General features: G+C 44.5%; 1 protein-coding gene across 4 annotated transcripts in view; it reads right to left on the bottom strand.

Moving 5' to 3' along the window:
* The window catches only part of LOC115202333 (zeta-sarcoglycan), a 329855-nt gene that overhangs the window by 128202 nt on the left and 184378 nt on the right, over positions 1-17275 (bottom strand). Inside the window, exon 2 of one of the 4 annotated variants that reach the window (XM_029766420.1) lies at positions 15030-15084. The exons of the other annotated variants lie outside the window; for them this stretch is intronic. The gene's annotated coding sequence lies outside the window, so the exon portion shown is untranslated. The remainder of the gene's footprint in view (positions 1-15029; positions 15085-17275) is intronic. 4 annotated transcript variants of the gene reach the window in all.

Here is a 17275-nt window from a genome sequence, read left to right on the forward strand (position 1 = left end):
GAAAGGGTTTAGGACCCAATGGGACAGGGAAAGAGAGAAAGGGTTAGGACCAATGGGACAGGGAAAGAGAGAAAGGGTTAGGACCAATGGGACAGGGAAAGAGAGAAAGGGTTAGGACCAATGGGACAGGGAAAGAGAGAAATGTGTAGGACCAATGGGACAGGGAAAGAGAAAGGGTTATGACCAATGGGACAGGGAAAGAGAGAAAGGGTTAGGACCAATGGGACAGGGAAAGAGAGAAAGGGTTAGGACCAATGGGACAGGGAAAGAGAGGATGGGAGGCAAGAAAGAGGGGTCAAGGTTAGAGAGAGCGGGAAGGAGAGGAAAGGAGATGGATGAAGTGAGGCAGAAAGAGGAAGAAGATGACAGAGGAAAGGAGGAAGAGAAGGTCAAAGAGAGGAGAGGAGGGATGGGGAGGAGCAGAGGGAGATAGAAAGAATGGACAGATGACGGAGAGAGAGAGAGAGACAGAGAGAAATGCTATTTGGCCCTAAACAGAGAGTACACAGTGGCACTGTGACTGACCCAATATTAAGGAAAGCTTTGACTATGTACAGACTCAGTGAGGCTAGCCTTGCTATTGAGAAAGGCTGCCATAGGCAGACCTGGCTCTCAAGAGAAGACAGGCTATGTGCACACTGCCCAAAAAATGAGGTGGAAACTGAGCTGCACTTCCTAACCTCCTGCCCAATGTATGACCATATTAGAGACACATATTTCCCTCAGATTACACAGATCCACAAAGAATTTGAAAACAAACCCGATTTTGATAAACTCCCATATCTACTGGGTGAAGTACCACAGTGTGCCATCACCGCAGCAAGATTTGTGACCTGTTGCCACAAGAAAAGATCAACCAATGAAGAACAAACACCGTTGTAAATACAACCAATATTTATGCTTATTTATTTTCACTTTTGTACTTTTACCATTTGTACATCGTTACAACACTGTATATATACATAATATGACATTTGTAATGTCTTTATTCTTTTGGAACTTCTGTCAGTGTAATGTTTACTGTTCATTTCTATTGTTTATTTCACTTTTGTATATTATCTACCTTACTTGCTTTGGCAATGTTAAAATATGTTTATCATGCCAATAAAGCCCCTTGAATTGAGAGAGAGAGAGAGAGAGAGAGAGAGAGAGAGAGAGAGAGAGAGAGAAAGAAAGAAAGAGAGAGAGAGAGAGAGAGAGAGAGAGAGAGAGAGAGAGAGAGCAGAGGATAGAGCAGAGATAGCAAAGACAGGTGGTGTGGAAGGGAGGGAGGAAGGCAAGATGAGAACGGAGAAAGAGAGCGTGCGAAGGAGAGCGGGAGAGATAAGAAAGACAGGAGAGAAAACCCATTCGTTCTACTGCTTGAAGAGCTGAGGATAGGAAAGATACCACTCTGCCAGGCCTCTGGTATCTCCCTGTAGATCTCTAGTCTATATTGCTGGGCTCTGCCTGGATTCTCACTAAAAAGTCTAACCGAGAACTATAGAATCCATTCGACACATCAGCGAATGCCCATTACTCACAAGCCCATAGAAAATGACACGGTGAAGTATTGAATTAGCAATAGTGTCCGGCAGCGGTGTTCTGCTATTGGAGATTGCAGACATTCTCACTGGCATTTTCACCGCTTGCCGAACTTGATTGTTTGTGTAAACAGCATGACTGTACTCTACCATTCAGAATGCTGTGTTAGAAGTCCAAAATGTCACCGCTATTTTCTTTTTAGTGCCTATGGGCCTTGGTCTAAAGTAGTGCACTGAAGAGGGAGTAGGGTTCCATTTGGGACGGAGACGTTGCCTGGGCTCAACAGGTCAGAGCTGCTTCTCACAGCCCCGGGACTTCATGTGGCTATAAATATCTAATGAGCAACGCATGTGTGAAGCAGCTCTGTGAAGAAGTGAAGAAACATTACTTCCCATTCCCACCACCTCCTCCCTCAATCTGTCTCTCTCTCTCTCTCCTTCTCTATTTCCTCTCACTGTTTGTTGCCACATATGTTCCTTTTCCCATTTCTCATCCTTCTTCTGAACGTCACTAATGTGACCACATCTCTCCTCTCCCTCTCTTTCCTGCTCTCCCTCTTTACCTCACTGGCCATCTTTTCCCCCTCCTTCTCTCTTTCTATTCATTTCTCTCTTTCTTCCTCTTACTCTCATTCCTTTCCCATCCTTCTCTCTAGCTCTCTCTCCATTTCTCCATCTCCCTGTTACGCTCTCTATCACACTATCCATCTTTTACACCTCTCTCTCTCTCTCCATCCATTTCTCCATCCCCCTCTCCCTCTCTCTTTACGCTACCTGTATGCCTCTCAACCCTCCACCACCAACCCCATGTAGTCTCAATACATTTCTCAAATTGTACTGACAAGGAGCAATCCATCACGCCCGGGTCTCCCCGCCTGAGAGGCTTTCCGACGGGGCCGCAACGTGACTTTATTAACGCCTTAACAGCCAAACGCCTCTGCTGTCGCGGCAACCCAGGCGCCGCCGCCATCCAATCAGCCTGATAGCGTCTTGTGCTGCATCACCACATCTTAGCAGCCATTCAAGAAGGGAAGGCTTTAGAGAGGAAAGTAGGGGGGAAAGAAATGGGAAAACTCATATAGAGTGAGGTTGGTTGTTTGTTTTGAGGGGGGATTTCCCAGAATTCCCTGGGTAGAGCTATATGGAGGGAACGGGATGGAAAGGAAAAGGGAAAAGATGGAGGAATGGCTCAGCTGTAAACCAGTGATGTGGGAGATAGAGGTGAGTTATATTGGTGAGGTTTAGTTGAAGAGGTGTGGAGAGGTCTGGGTTAAAGGTACACTGATGACTCAAAGAGAGACTAATGTTAAGGGTAATGATACTACATCGTCAGTCAGATACCTGCAGGAGGCGTGTGTGTGTGTGTGTGTGTGTGTGTGTGTGTGTGTGTACCTGCCTGCCTGCATTCGTGCGTGTGTGTGTGTGTGTGTGTGTGTGTGTGTGTGTGTGTGTGTGTGTGTGTGTGTGTGTGTGTGTGTGTGTGTGTGTGTGTGTGTGTGTGTGTGTGTAATGACTCATGCCTCAGTCAGAGAGGAGTAGCAAAAGCATCAAGGGACAGGAAGGGATCCAGCCAGCCAAGATGTAATGTTATTTTCTCTTCCTGCAGATTGCCCTATTGAATCCCATTCCCCAAATGGATACACATCTCCTCTGATACAATGAGAGGATGATTGAAGGTGTGTAAGAAAACACTTTATGCATCCCAAATAGCACCCTATTCCCTATTTGGTGCACTTTAAAGGGAATACAGTGCCATTTGGGACACCGACACAGCTCATCAGAGAACTGGGAAGCAGATAATGGTGTTGGGACGGGCAAGTGACTTTTCCTTGTTAAAGACAGGAAAGGAGTACGGAGAAGAGAAAGTTTTGACTTGCTTGTCACACCCTGACCATAGAGAGCCCTTGGTTCTCTATGGTGTTGTAGGTCAGGGCGTGACTAGGGGGTGTTCTAGTCGATTTATTTCTATGTTTGGGATTGAGTATGGTTCCCAATTAGAGGCAGCTGATTATCGTTGTCTCTAATTGGGGATCATACTTAAGGTGTCCCTGTTCCCACCTGCTTTTGTGGGATATTGTTTGTGTATGTGCTTGTTGCACTACGTTACTTCACGTTTCGTTGCTTGTTTATTGTTTTTGTTGAGAAGTTTCACTTTTAATAAAGATGTGGAACTCAACACACGCTGCGCCTTGGTCCGTCTATTATCACGACCGTGACATTGCTTCTATATGTGGTTGTTTTATCTTCCTTAGTTGAATGCACTGACTGTAAGTGTGGATAAATTACCAAAATGTCAATGTAACTGTTAAAGATGCAGTCCGCGATCTTAAGCTCAACAAATTCGTAAAAAAATATAATTTGATTCGTAACATATCATACGAATTGCAAAACATTATTATTTGACAGTTCTTTGCAGGACGTAACATATCAAATGAAATGTATGACATAGTACACAATTGGATGACGTAGTACACAGAAAGCGGGGACCCGTTTTGGACTGAGGCTTTCAAAACTACTGGCTGAAATTATACAAATTTTTTGGAGCGTTACTTTAAAAACTGACAAAGGGATGACCAATTTTGTTCTTTGAAAGATTGTCGTCTTTTGCGGTCTTCCGTATCATGTACGACCTGCCTAACAGACATCGGGTTGTATGGTCGAGAGGAAAAGTCATATGTTAACTACACTGACTAGCGCACTCGTTCTGTCAAACCAAACATGTCAAATATGTAACGTGTTTCCTCAATCAATACGGCTTTCAACCTGCTTCAATTTCACGCAATGACATTCGGCAGAGTTTGAGCACACACGGTAAGCCGCATTAACAAATCAATAAATCTTTTAAAAGGTCATAGCAGTTGCTGCTGTAACTCAACTTACGGTAGAGAGGCAGACAGTGCAGATTTGTGGCAAATTAAACTTTGCCGTCACAAGAGTGGGTGTGTGTGTGCTTGCGTGTGTGTGTGCAAAAGGTACACATGTAGAATCTTAATTTGATCAAACTGTTGTTGCTGGAAATACAAACTTGTAGTGTATTTGAGTTTAAAAAGAGTTCTAAAGTTTGTCATTTCCACTTTAAAATGTCAGACTTGGGGCCTCTTGAGTGACACAGCGGTCTAAGGCACTGCATCGCAGTGCTTGAGGTGTCACTACAGACCCGGGTTCGATCCCAGGCTGTGTCATAAATGGCCGTGACCGGGAGTCCCATAGGGCAGCGCGCAATTGACCCAGCGTGGTCCGGGTTAGGGGAGGGTTTGGCCGGGGGGGCTTTACTTGACTGATTGCACTCTAGCGACTCCTTGTGGCGGGCCCGGTGCCTGCAGGCTGACCTCAGTCGTCAGTTGAGCTGTGTTCCGCAGACAAATGTGTGCAGCTGGCTTCCGGGTTAAGCGGGCGGGTGTTGAAAAGGGCGCTTTGACGGATCATGTTTCAGAGGACGCATGACTCGACCTTCGCCTCTCCCGATGCCCGTTGGGGAGTTGCAGCGATGACACAAGATCAAAATTGGATCGCAATTGGATATCACGAAAAAGGGGATAAATATATAGGAAAAATAAATAAATCATCAAACAAACTCACTTCAGCATTCGTTATCTGACTGAAAAGAAGCAGTGTCCTCCTTCCCAAGTTTCCCTGATGAACTTCCCCAATGTTAGGTTCCTAAGTGTGTACCGTACTGTCCTATGTAATCACTCTCATTTCCATATCCAATTAACGCCTCAATCAAGGTCTAAGGCAGGAGGAAGTTGGCCAGGGAAATTTGGGAAGGAGGACACTGCTTCTTTACAGTCAGATAATGGATGCTGAAGTGATTTGGTTTGATGATTTTAAAAGGAGGTTGTCGAGGAAAGTAGGCTACGTCTCACTGTGTGTAAGTGTGTGTTTGTGTGAAGCTTATAAATAATAATGTAGCTGCTATGTGTGTGTGTGAGTGTGTGTGTGCGTGCGTGTGTGCACGCATGTGCGGACATGTTTAACTATACTTGGGGGGTCCAGAAGTCCCCACAAGAATAGTAAATGAACAAAAATGTACCAATGGGGGGGGGGGATTCAAATGCTATTTCTAAAGGGGTTTAGGGTTAAGGTTAGAATGAATGTTAAAATTAGGTTTAGGGTTAGGGTTAAGAGCTAGGGTTAGTTTTAGGGTTACGATTAAGTTTAGGTTTCGGGTTAAGACTAGGGTTAAGTTTAGGATTAAGGTAAGGGTTAGGTTTAGGGGTTAGGGAAAAAAAGATTTTGAATGGGACTGAATTGTGTGTTCCCACAAGGTTAGTTATACAAGGTTGTGTGTGTGTGTGTGTGTGTGTGTGTGTGTGTGTGTGTGTGTGTGTGTGTGTGTGTGTGTGTGTGTGTGTGTAATTAATGTCCATTAATTATAAGCCAAACAATAATGCACAGTTCCTGTTGCTGCAGGATTATTTTCCTGCTTTGAGAAATGGGTCAAATTAAGATCTTGCATCTATAAGTAATGAACAGATATTATTGACAACTTCTCACTTTTTCTCTCCCTGCCTCCTCGTCCATCCCCTCTCCCTCCCCCACCCCCTCTCTCCACATTAGATGTTTGAGAAAATCAAACCTCCTAGGCTGAAGTAGCTCTGCACAGGCTATCATCAAACAAACTCACTTCAGCATCCGTTATCTGACTGAAAAGAAGCAGTGTCCTCCTTCCCAATTTTCCCTGATGAACTTCCCCTGTGGAAGGTTCTCAAGTGTGTACTGTGCTGTCCCATGAAATCACTCTCATTTCCATATACAATTAACGCCTCAAACAAGGTTTAAGGCAGGAGGAAGTTGGCCAGGGTAACTTGGGAAAGAGGACACTGATTCCGTTCACTCAGATAATGGATGCTGAAGAGAATTGGTTTGATGATTTTAAAAGGAGGGAGATGGAACTGGTTGTCGAGGAAACTAGGCTACGTCTGACTGTGTGTAAGCGTGTGTTTGTGAGGCGCTTATAAATAATAATGTAGCTGGTGTGTGTGTGTGTGCGTGTGTGTGTGTGTGTGTGTGTGTGTGTGTGTGTGTGTGTGTGTGTGTGTGTGTGTGGACATGTTTAACTATACTCGGGGGGTCCAGAAGTCCTCACAAGAATAGTAAACAAACCAATTGGGGACATTTTGTTAGTCCCCACAAGGTCAAAATGCTATTTCTAGGGGGTTTAGGGTTAAGGTTAGAATTAGTGTTAAAATTAGGTGTAGGGTTAGGAGCTAGGGTTAGCTTTAGGGTCAGGGTTAAGGTTAGGTTTTCGGGTTAATGTCAAGCTTAAGGTTAAGATTAGGGTAAGGGTTAGGTTTAGGGGTTAGGGAAAATAGGATTTTGAATGGAACTGAGTTGTGTGTTCCCACAAGGTTAGTTATAGAAGGCTGTGTGTGTGTGTGTGTGTGTGTGTGTGTGTGTGTGTGTGTGTGTGTGTGTGTGTGTGTGTGTGTGTGTGTGTGTGTGTGTGTGTGTGTGTGTGTGCGTTTGCAAAGGTACACATTTAGGATCTTAATTTGATCACCCTGTTTTTGTAGGAAATTTCCTGCAGGAAATGCAAACTTGTAGTGTGTTCAAGGTTTAAAAAGGCTTCTAAAGTTTGTAATTTCCACTTTAAAATGTCAGACTTGATTTGACCTAACAAAAAATGTATCAATTCCTACAAAAATGTCCATTAATTATAAGCCAAACAATAATTCTGTCACGCTCTGATTTAGGAGAGCTGTGTTTTCTCTGTTTAGCTAGGCCAGGGTGTGATAGGTGGGTGGGCATTCTATGTTTTGTTTTCTATGTTTTGACCGGGTATGGTTTCCAATCAGAGGCAGGTGTCTATCGTTGTCTCTGATTGGAAGCCATACTTAGGCAGCCTGTTTTTCCTTTGTTTTTTGTGGGTAGTTGTTTTCCGTTTAGTTGTAAGTACCTGACAGAACTGTCTGCTGTCATTTCTTGTTTAATTTGTAAAGTGTTCATTCTTTCATTAAACTACAAGATGAACATATTCCACGCTGCACCTTGGTCTACTCATTTTGACACCTGTGACAAATTCACATTTCCTGTTGCTGCAAGATTATTTTCCTGCTGTGAGAAACGGTTCAATTTAAGATGTTGCATCTATAAGTAATGAACCAATATTATTGACAACTTCTCACTTTTTCTCTCCCTGCCTCCTCGTCCATCCCCTCTCCCTCCCCCACCCCCTCTCTCCACATTAGATGTTTGAGAAAATCAAACCTAGGCTGAAGTAGCTCTGCACAGGCTATCATCAAACAAACTCACTTCAGCATCCGTTATCTGACTGAAAAGAAGCAGTGTCCTCCTTCCCAATTTTCCCTGATGAACTTCCCCTGTGGAAGGTTCTCAAGTGTGTACTGTGCTGTCCTATGTAATCACTGTCATTTCCATATCCAATTAACGCCTCAAACAAGATTTAAGGCAGTTGGAAGTTGGCCAGGGAAACTGTTACATCTGCGCCTGCTATGCCCTCTACTGCTCATCCTGTCTCCCTAACCTGCCGCCACTCCCACAGTGCTCTTTCCCTTTTCCTCTTTGTGTGTGTTTGTGTGTGTGTGTGGGTGACTGTGTGGGCGGACACAGGTGTGCTGGAGGCGGAGCAGATCCCCACCAGCTGCAACCTGTTCCATAATCAAGACCTCTACAAATACTCAGCCTTGCCACTTCCACGCTGCCAGATCGTAATCTCTGCTCAGTCAGTCTCAGTTTTTTAGCTGTTAGTTCCTGCTTAGATCCTGTTTTCGTGTTGTGTCTGTTTTCCTGTGCTTGACGCTGGTTTCCTCTCCTGATCTGACTCTGGTCCCTGTCTCCAGTCCCACGTCTCGTCAGTCCTGCTGCACTGTCCTGGACCCCCCCACTCCACTGCGTCCTTGGATTCCTCTCCGGACCTGCTTACCCAGTCCCAACTCCCCTCGCTCCAGCCTCAGCCTCCGCACCTGGCTTCCTGCAACCTACCTGAGCTTCCCCTGGCCTGCAACCCATCTTCCCCCTGTGTTTCAATAAATACCTTGGCTACCTCATCCCAGTCTCCCCGTCTGAGTCTGCTCTTGGGTTCACCTGCTCCGCTCCGCGTGGCAGAAACTTGAGAAGGAGGACACTGATTCCATTCAGTCAGATAACGGATGCTGAAGAGAATTGGTTTGATGATTTTAAAAGGAGGGAGATGGAACTGGTTGTCGAGGAAAGTAGGCTACATCTCACTGTGTGTAAGCGTGTGTTTGTGAGGCACTTATAAATAATAATGTAGCTGCTGTGTGTGTGTGTGTGTGTGTGTGTGTGTGTGTGTGTGTGTGTGTGTGTGTGTGTGTGTGGAGCATGGGGAGAATATGTAATACAATGTGTTTGCCTGAATCCTCGTGGCCCCGTGAAACTGATAAACAGCCATGATTCTAGACTCATTATCTGAGAATTTTTCACGACTGAGTACTGCACAGTTAAGGATTACATGACTCAATGCTCACCAGGCTCGTATTCTCCATGTCTTTAACAGTGTGAGGAACAGCTGTGTGTGTGTGTGTCTGTTTTCTGTCACACATGATATCACACCAGATTGTAATCATGGAACTATTACACACCATACAAGCTATAAAAACACACATTACTGCAGGGCAGGAGAGGGAAATATTTTAGTATCTGAGATTGTTCTGGGAATTCTGACACAGGAACTGCATTGGGAGGAATTCTGTTTAATATGCTTTTTACATTTGTATTACAAAACATTGAGAAATTGGCAATTTTAGGCCCTTTTAAGACCTACACATATCCTGCAATTATTACATTTTTGTACCTTTATTTAACTAGGCAAGTCATTAACCTCTAAGGGATCGGTAGTCTTGGTACAACATTTTGAACAGATATTCAATGGTTCATTGGATCAGTCTAACACTTTGCACATACACTGCTGCCATCTATTGGCCAAAATCTAAATTGTGCCTGTGCTGGAATAATACATTATGGCCTTTCACTTGCATTTCAAAGACGGTACAATTAAAAAATATATATTTTACCAGATCTATTGTACTATATTCTCCTACATTAATTTCACATTTCCACAAACTTCAAAGAGTTTCCTTTCAAATGTATTAATAATATGCATATCCTTGCGTCAGGTCCTGAGCTACAGGCAGTTAGATTTGGGTATGTCATTTTAGGCAAAAATTGTAATAAAAAAAAAGGGTCCAATCCTTTAAGAACAAATTCTTATTTACAATGACGGCCTACACCAGCCAAACCCAGGCCAATTGTGCGCCACCCTATGGACAATCACAGGCGCTTGTGATACAGCCTGGATTCAAACCTGGGTGTCTGTAGTGACACCTCAAGCACTGAGATGCAGTGCCTTAGACCACTGCGCCACTCAGGAACCCGCTGCAAGACCTTATGATCTGTATATTGTACATGATAGACAACATCTTGGTGTTATTAAACTGCATGGTGTGCTCTAACTTCAAGACTAGGTCTAGACTCTGAAATACAAATGTTCACATTCATTTATTCAACATATAAATATTCATATGAATATCTAAAAACGACCCTTTTTGATTGTGTTCATTTTAAGACATATTGTTTGGAACAATAAACTCTACAAGTACATCACATTTACAGAGTGGGCTCGGAGCTAATTCGGAAGTTCTGATCAATGTTATGAGCACCACCAACATAGTGAATGGATTCAAACTCCTGCTGCTAGTCATTTGCTGAATGTCAATTTCAATGTATACAGTAAAATGGGTCATGTCATTAAAAGTACCAGAGAGCCACTCTGGAAGTTTGATGTGTTTCAAGAGTATATTGTTCCAAACTATATGTCTTAAAATAAGATAAATGAAAAAGGGTAAGGATTCATATTCATATTTATAGTGTTGAATAAATGAATATGAAAAATTGTATTGCAGAGTTTGTACATATTCCATCAGTTAGATCACACTATAAAGAGTATGATGACACCATGATGTCTGTATCTGGTACAGTTCACAGGTCATAAGATCTGACAGGAGGCATGTCTAGGTTTAACAAGGGCCTAAAGTGGCTACTTTCATCATGATTTTCAAAATATATGTTTTGTGATACAAATGTAAAAAGCATGTTAAACATTCTTTCACCCAATGAAGTTTCTATGTGAGAATTCCCAGGACAATCTGAGATACCAGAAATATTTCCCACTGGGCTGGCGTGGAATGACCCTGCAGTGGACAGTTCTTTACCTTTGATAGAGACTTAGAACACTACACACAACAAATATTTGTATTCATTTATACTGCATTTAACACTTTTGTCCAAAGCGACTTACAGTAATGTGTGCATACATTAGATATAGTGGTGGCCACAGGCAGAAATCGAACCCATAATTCTGGCATTGCATGTGTCACACTCTTCCAACTGAGCCATACAGGACCTCACTGAGCCACCCTTAGATAAACATTCCTATGTTGTGTGTGTGTGTGTATAAATATGTGTGTGTGTGCTTTTGTGTGTGTGTGCTTTTGTGTGTGGTGGTGGTGGTGTGTGTGTGTGTGTCCGGTCCGGTGGTTTTGACCTGCCAGCCCATCTCCCTGTGCGGTCAACCGCCCAGTAATCCTTCAGATTTAGTGCGGCCAGCCGAGCTCCAGTGTTTGTCGTGAACACACAGAAACACACAGCGAGAGATGATGTTAAACTACAGCACTTAAACCCATACAGTATCTAGGGCCCCTGGGTACCTTGTATTGCAGAACTACACACTGGAATCTGACAGAGGGTCAAACTAATAACCCTAGCTTGCAAACTTGGTCTGTGTTCCAAATGGCACCCTATTCCCTGTGTAGTCCACAAGTAGTGCACTATATAGGGAATAGGGTGCCATTTGGGACTATAGGTTTCCCCCCTCTAGTTTGTCAGAAAAGTATTGGACCCTTAACCCAGTGGGCCCTATACCCTGTTACCTGCATGTGTACAGCCAAGACCACTTTAATGCTTACAGTATTTTGAAAATGTTTCTTGATAGGTTATCTCGTGTACTGCAAAGACCACATTTAACTTCACAAATTCCTTGTATAATTATTTTATGTTTTATGAATCTTAAAAATGATGTATAGTGCTTCTCTGGGTATTTTTTTGTGTAATTTATTCCCTTATTGCCTGTCTATGTTCGTTGGGAAGGTATCCTGTTGTTTTATGTTCTCTACCTGGGGATGTTCGGTAGTTAATTACAGATGTAGGATCTTAATTTGATCACCCTGTCGCAGGAGAACTTGCCTGCAATGCAGGAAATGTCAAACATGTACAGTAGTGCATGAGGTTTAAAAAGGCTTCTGAAGTTTGTAATTTCCACTTTGAAATTTCAGACTTGATTTTCCCTTATGAAAAGTTATCAACCCCTACAAAAGAGCATATTAACTATAATCCACAAAATAATTCATATTTACTGTCGATGCATGATTATTTTCCTGCTGTAGCACACTGGCTCAAATTGAGATCCTACATCTGTGGTATGTGGTTTCAGAGCTGATAGGCAGGTATCCTGTTGTTTTAAACTATCTACCTGGGGATGGTAGTTAATTAGTGTAATGTTTCAGACCTGATGGGAGTCAAGAAAGAGATAGGGTACAAGACAGATTAGTGACAGGCTCAATTAGAGAACACCCGATAGGATGTCAGGCCAGTCAGCCTTGCAGCATCCTGAAACCTGATTGACCAGGGGCGGACTGGGGCCAGAAATCAGCCCTGGCATTTTCTAGCACACCGGACCATTTTTTTACTTGAGGCCTTAATTACTAGCCAAATAAGGATCTTTCTGTGCAAAAAAAAATGTTTTTCGGTTGGCCCACTGGGCTAAAAATGTTCGCCAACTGCACCAGTCAATCAAAGCGTGCCATCATCTAAGTTCACTACCTACATCATCTAAGTCCACTACTTACACCATCTAAGATCACTACCTACACCATCTAAGACCACTACCTACACCATCTAAGACCACTACCTGCACCATCTAAGACCACTACCTGCACCATCTAAGACCACTACCTGCACCATCTAAGACCACTACCTACACCATCTAAGACCACTACCTGCACCATCTAAGACCACTACCTGCACCATCTAAGTCCACTACCTGCACCATCTAAGACCACTACCTACACCATCTAATAAAACTACCTACACCATCTAAGTCCACTACCTACACCATCTAAGACCACTACCTACACCATCTAAGACCACTACCTACACCATCTAAGACCACTACCTACACCATCTAAGTCCACTACCTACACCATCTAAGACTACTACCTACACCATCTAATAAAACTACCTACACCATCTAAGTACACTACCTACACCATCTAATAAAACGACCTACACCATCTAAGTCCACTACCTACACCATCTAAGTACACTGCCTACACCATCTAATAAAACTATCTACACCATCTAAGTCCACTACCTACACCATCTAATAAAACTACCTACACCATCTAAGTACACTACCTACACCATCTAATAAAACGACCTACACTATCTAATAAAACTACCTACACCATCTAAGAGCACTACCAACACCATCTAAGAGCACTACCAACACCATCTAAGAGCACTACCTACACCATCTAAGAGCACTACCTACACCATCTAAAACCACTACCTACACCATCTAAGACCACTACCTACACCATCTAAGTCCACTACCTACACCATCTAAAACCACTACCTACATAATCTTAGTCCACTACCTACAACAACACATCCCTCCATCACGTCCCTCAAACCCACCGGACCAACTCGGCCGGACCAGCAGAGCAGGTGTGTGTGTGGGCCTAGTCCAGCCTCTCTTCTGTCCTCTCCATTCTGGCGTTCTCCTAGGAGCTCATGTTGTGACTACAGATGCTCACAGCCCTTTTCACAACTCTCTCTCCCCTCTATTCGGTTTTCTGGCAGATCACCTTCTGCTGACAAAGTCCTCCTCTCCTCTCCTCTCCTCTCCTCTCCTCTCCTCTCCTCTCCTCTCCTCTCCTCTCCTCTCCTCTCCTCTCCGCCACCACCACGCTGTCTGTCTGTCATCACCACTTCACTGTTGCTTGTTGTTCTGTAGGGGTCTCTGTCTCTGGACAGAAAGAGGAGGATGGAAACACATATATTCAGTGTTTGCATCCAAAATGTCAGCCTGTATAGTGCACTACTTTTGACTGGAGTGCTGTGAAATGCAGTTCAGGAGGCAGACACTCTTTTCCTTTCAAACCCATGAAGGAGAGTGATCAAGTACACATTTTGGGAGAAATAAGAGATTATTTGGATGCAATCCTCGCCTTATTTATGTTAACGAGCGCTAGCATTGTTCCTCACAACATCCCTCCCGGGTGAGGCCTCCCCCTACAGGCCAGATAACAACATTACAGGCTGCCCATAGGCATTTTACTGTCCTCTGTGTGGCTGTGTGCTAATGAAGCCAACAGGGGAAGCAGGGCCTGGTAACAGCTTTACTCCAGAGCGGCTCCATCCCTGTACATAGGTTTATCTATATACCAAAAGGTCAGGGATCAGTCTAAACAACTGCAGGAGGGAGTGTGAGGAGAGAAAGGTAATTCTCGGCTATGGCGTATTAACTCGAGAAGGTAAGATATTTGTGATTGAGGGATGGACCAGAAAATACAGCATTTTTCTTTGTCATGAGATAACGTTGAATAGGCAGCACATGGGGCTTAGTGTGTGTGTGTATGTGCGTGTGTGTGCGTTTGTGTGTGTGTCGGAGAGGTGATGGAAGTGTGTGGGTACTGTACGTGTGTGTGTGTGTGTAAATCTCTCATGGTGACAGAATCAGAACACCAGCTTTATGATGTTGCTCAGTGAGCTCTGATCCCTCCACTCCTCCTCCCTCTGTCTCTCGCTCTCTCTCTCGCTCTACCTCTCCCTCTCCGTACTTCTCTTTTCATCCCACCTACCACCATTTCTCCCTCTCCCCTTCCCTCTTCCCCTCCCTGTCTTCCTTCCTCCCTCCCTGTGTTTTGTGTGTTTTTTCCGTGTCTGCGTCACAAATGTCCCCCTAATTCCTATATAGTGCACTACTTTTGACCAGGGCCCATAGGGAAGAGGCTGTTATACAGGGGATAGGGTGCCATGTAGGATTTATTCCATGGTGCAGTCTCTGACCATTCTCTAACCCTCACTGATAGAGCTGTGTGTGTGTGTGTGTGTGTGTGTGTGTGTGTGTGTTAGATTTACACCCCACATGTCCCTTTATGCACTCTCATCTATCAGAGTGCCTGATGAATTTCTACACACTGAGAAGGAGGAGAGAGAGAGAGAGAGAGAGAGAGAGAGAGAGAGAGAGAGAAAGAAAGAAAGCAAGAGGGAGAGAGAGTCTCTCTCTAAACATATCCAATCTCTGTCACAATCAGCCCTACCAAACCACTAGCTCATCACACTCTCCCTCCATTTCCAACTAGGATCACCAGCTTCACTCCTCAGAACACCTCTTTTCTCCCTAATCTGTCAGTTTCTTTTCTACAAGACGCATGCTAAGTGATCATTCAAAAGTCTGCTCACGTGTACACTGGTGACCGATGGACCCTGCCGCCTTATCGACCGGCACAGGATTTAGCTGTGTGTGTGTGAGAGAGAGAGAGAGAGTTTAAGAAAGAGTGTTTTTGAGAAGGTCTGTCTGTGTGGGTATGTTGTGTGCGTGTACTTGTGCGTGCCTGTGTGTGTGTGTGTGTGTGTGTGTGCACGTGTGTGTGTGTGTGTGTGTGTGTGTGTGTGTGTGTGTGTGTGTGTGTGTGTGTGTGTGTGTGTGTGTGTGTGTGTGTGTGTGTGTGTGTGTGTGTGTGTATGTATGTAAACCAGAGATTAGCTGACCTTACACCAGTGTAATTGCCCCCTGCTGAAGGTGTGAAGCTGATTGTGGGACAGTTATTCTCCCTTCGTGTCCCTTTAGCAAAGAATCAATGTGGAGGCCCTTACCTTTCTCCTTCACCACTACAATTGATGGGCTTTAATCAACGCCCTTTGTGTTCCGTTTAAGTAGTTTGTGTGTGTGCTTGCGTGCATGCATGTGTGTGCGCACTTGATTGTGTGCGATGCCAGAAGTATGATTCATTCGATGTCACAATCCCCCTACCCACACACACACACACACACACACACACACACACACACACACACACACACAACCATAGCTTTGCGGTAACAATTTCAAAACAGATAGTGTACAGTGTAGCAGTAAGTAGATGGTAGGAAGGCAGCACCTCAGGGCTAGGCTAGCTACAGACGTCTGATTAGCGGGTCCCTCTCCCTCCTCTCCCAGATAGATGTCTATGGGGATTATTTTGAAATGGCAGTGGGGCTGTTTACGTGCAAATCCCCTATCAGGGAACCTGGGTTTCATAACTCAAACCTCCAGGGAGGCTTCCCACACACACACACACGCACAACGCATAGCACCCATACCCCAAGGCCGCCGCTAACGCAGCCATGCTAGCAAAAGCATTTACCTTTAAGTTATTTGCATAATTGATTTGCTTGCTGTAGACCTTGATGCGGGGCGAGTTACAACCTACCACCCTAACCCCATTGAAAGTAGATGGGAACAAAATGTGTGTGGAGTGTGTGTGTGTGTGTGTGTGTGCACGTGTGCGCGCGTGTGTGTGCGGTGTGTGTGGTGTGTGTGTGTGTGTGTGTGTGTGTGATGGGTACTCTGTGTTCTAGTCACACTGCTAGGGAGCCATCTCACTCAAGGGCATCCCAGTCACAATGGCTCTTATAGGTTTACAGCCTGCACTGAGTTACGGCTATTGTGTACAGTATAGTACAGTGGTAGTACAGGTAGGGCTGTCACAGCAGGGGTACAGCACATCAACTACCTTGTACAGGATGTCAATAGTGTTAGCATATGTTAGCAACTGTATATTTCTGTTGAATGCATTGAGTTGTTCAATTGACTAGGTTTCCCCTTTCCCTTCCCTTTCCCTGAATAGGGCCATTCGTTTTTTTTCGGGTCTTTCCCAAACCTTAATCCTTATCTAAACTTAACTGTTGAAATTTGACGTGTATCCCCCTCCTGGACAAACGTTGAATACTGAAGTCAAACCGTGAGACTTTTGTTGCACACACACCACAGACACAACTCAAACACACAACGCAATGTGAACGCACACACACAAACACAACACAAACACACACACACACACACACACACACACACACACACACACACACACACACACACACACACACACACACACACACACACACACACACACACACACGGGTCTACCAAAAGTACCAGGTTCCCAACATCGCTTCCCTCCCTGCCCGGCGACCGTTGCCACGGCTACAGCAGAGATATGATCTATTTAATAATTACCCTCACGTTTGATCCGCTCGTTAAAGGACAACACTAATGAAGGAATACAAGATGCGAGGGGCGACAGGGAGACGAAGCAAATTACCCTTCACCCCTCTGGCCTCCAAACACGGACGGGTGAGCTGGGCAGGTCGGGGTCCCAGACATTCTTTATCAGCGACATGATCTGACGAGGCGCCGCGTGGCGCCGTAATCAAATCAGCACCCTGCCGGTCAGAATACGCATCAGAATAACAACAAACTCATTAGATGGAAAGCCAAGACAAAGCCTTTCTTTCAGACTCATAACAAGTCCTGTAGCAACAGGTCTGGAAGGATAATGCAATGCAGTACAGTGAAATATAGTGGACTGCACTTATAAAGAGAATTGCATCCCTTACACCACACACACACACACACACACACACACACACACACACACACACACACA

This window comes from Salmo trutta, chromosome 11 (assembly GCF_901001165.1).
Source record: "Salmo trutta chromosome 11, fSalTru1.1, whole genome shotgun sequence".
Taxonomy (NCBI): domain Eukaryota; kingdom Metazoa; phylum Chordata; class Actinopteri; order Salmoniformes; family Salmonidae; genus Salmo; species Salmo trutta.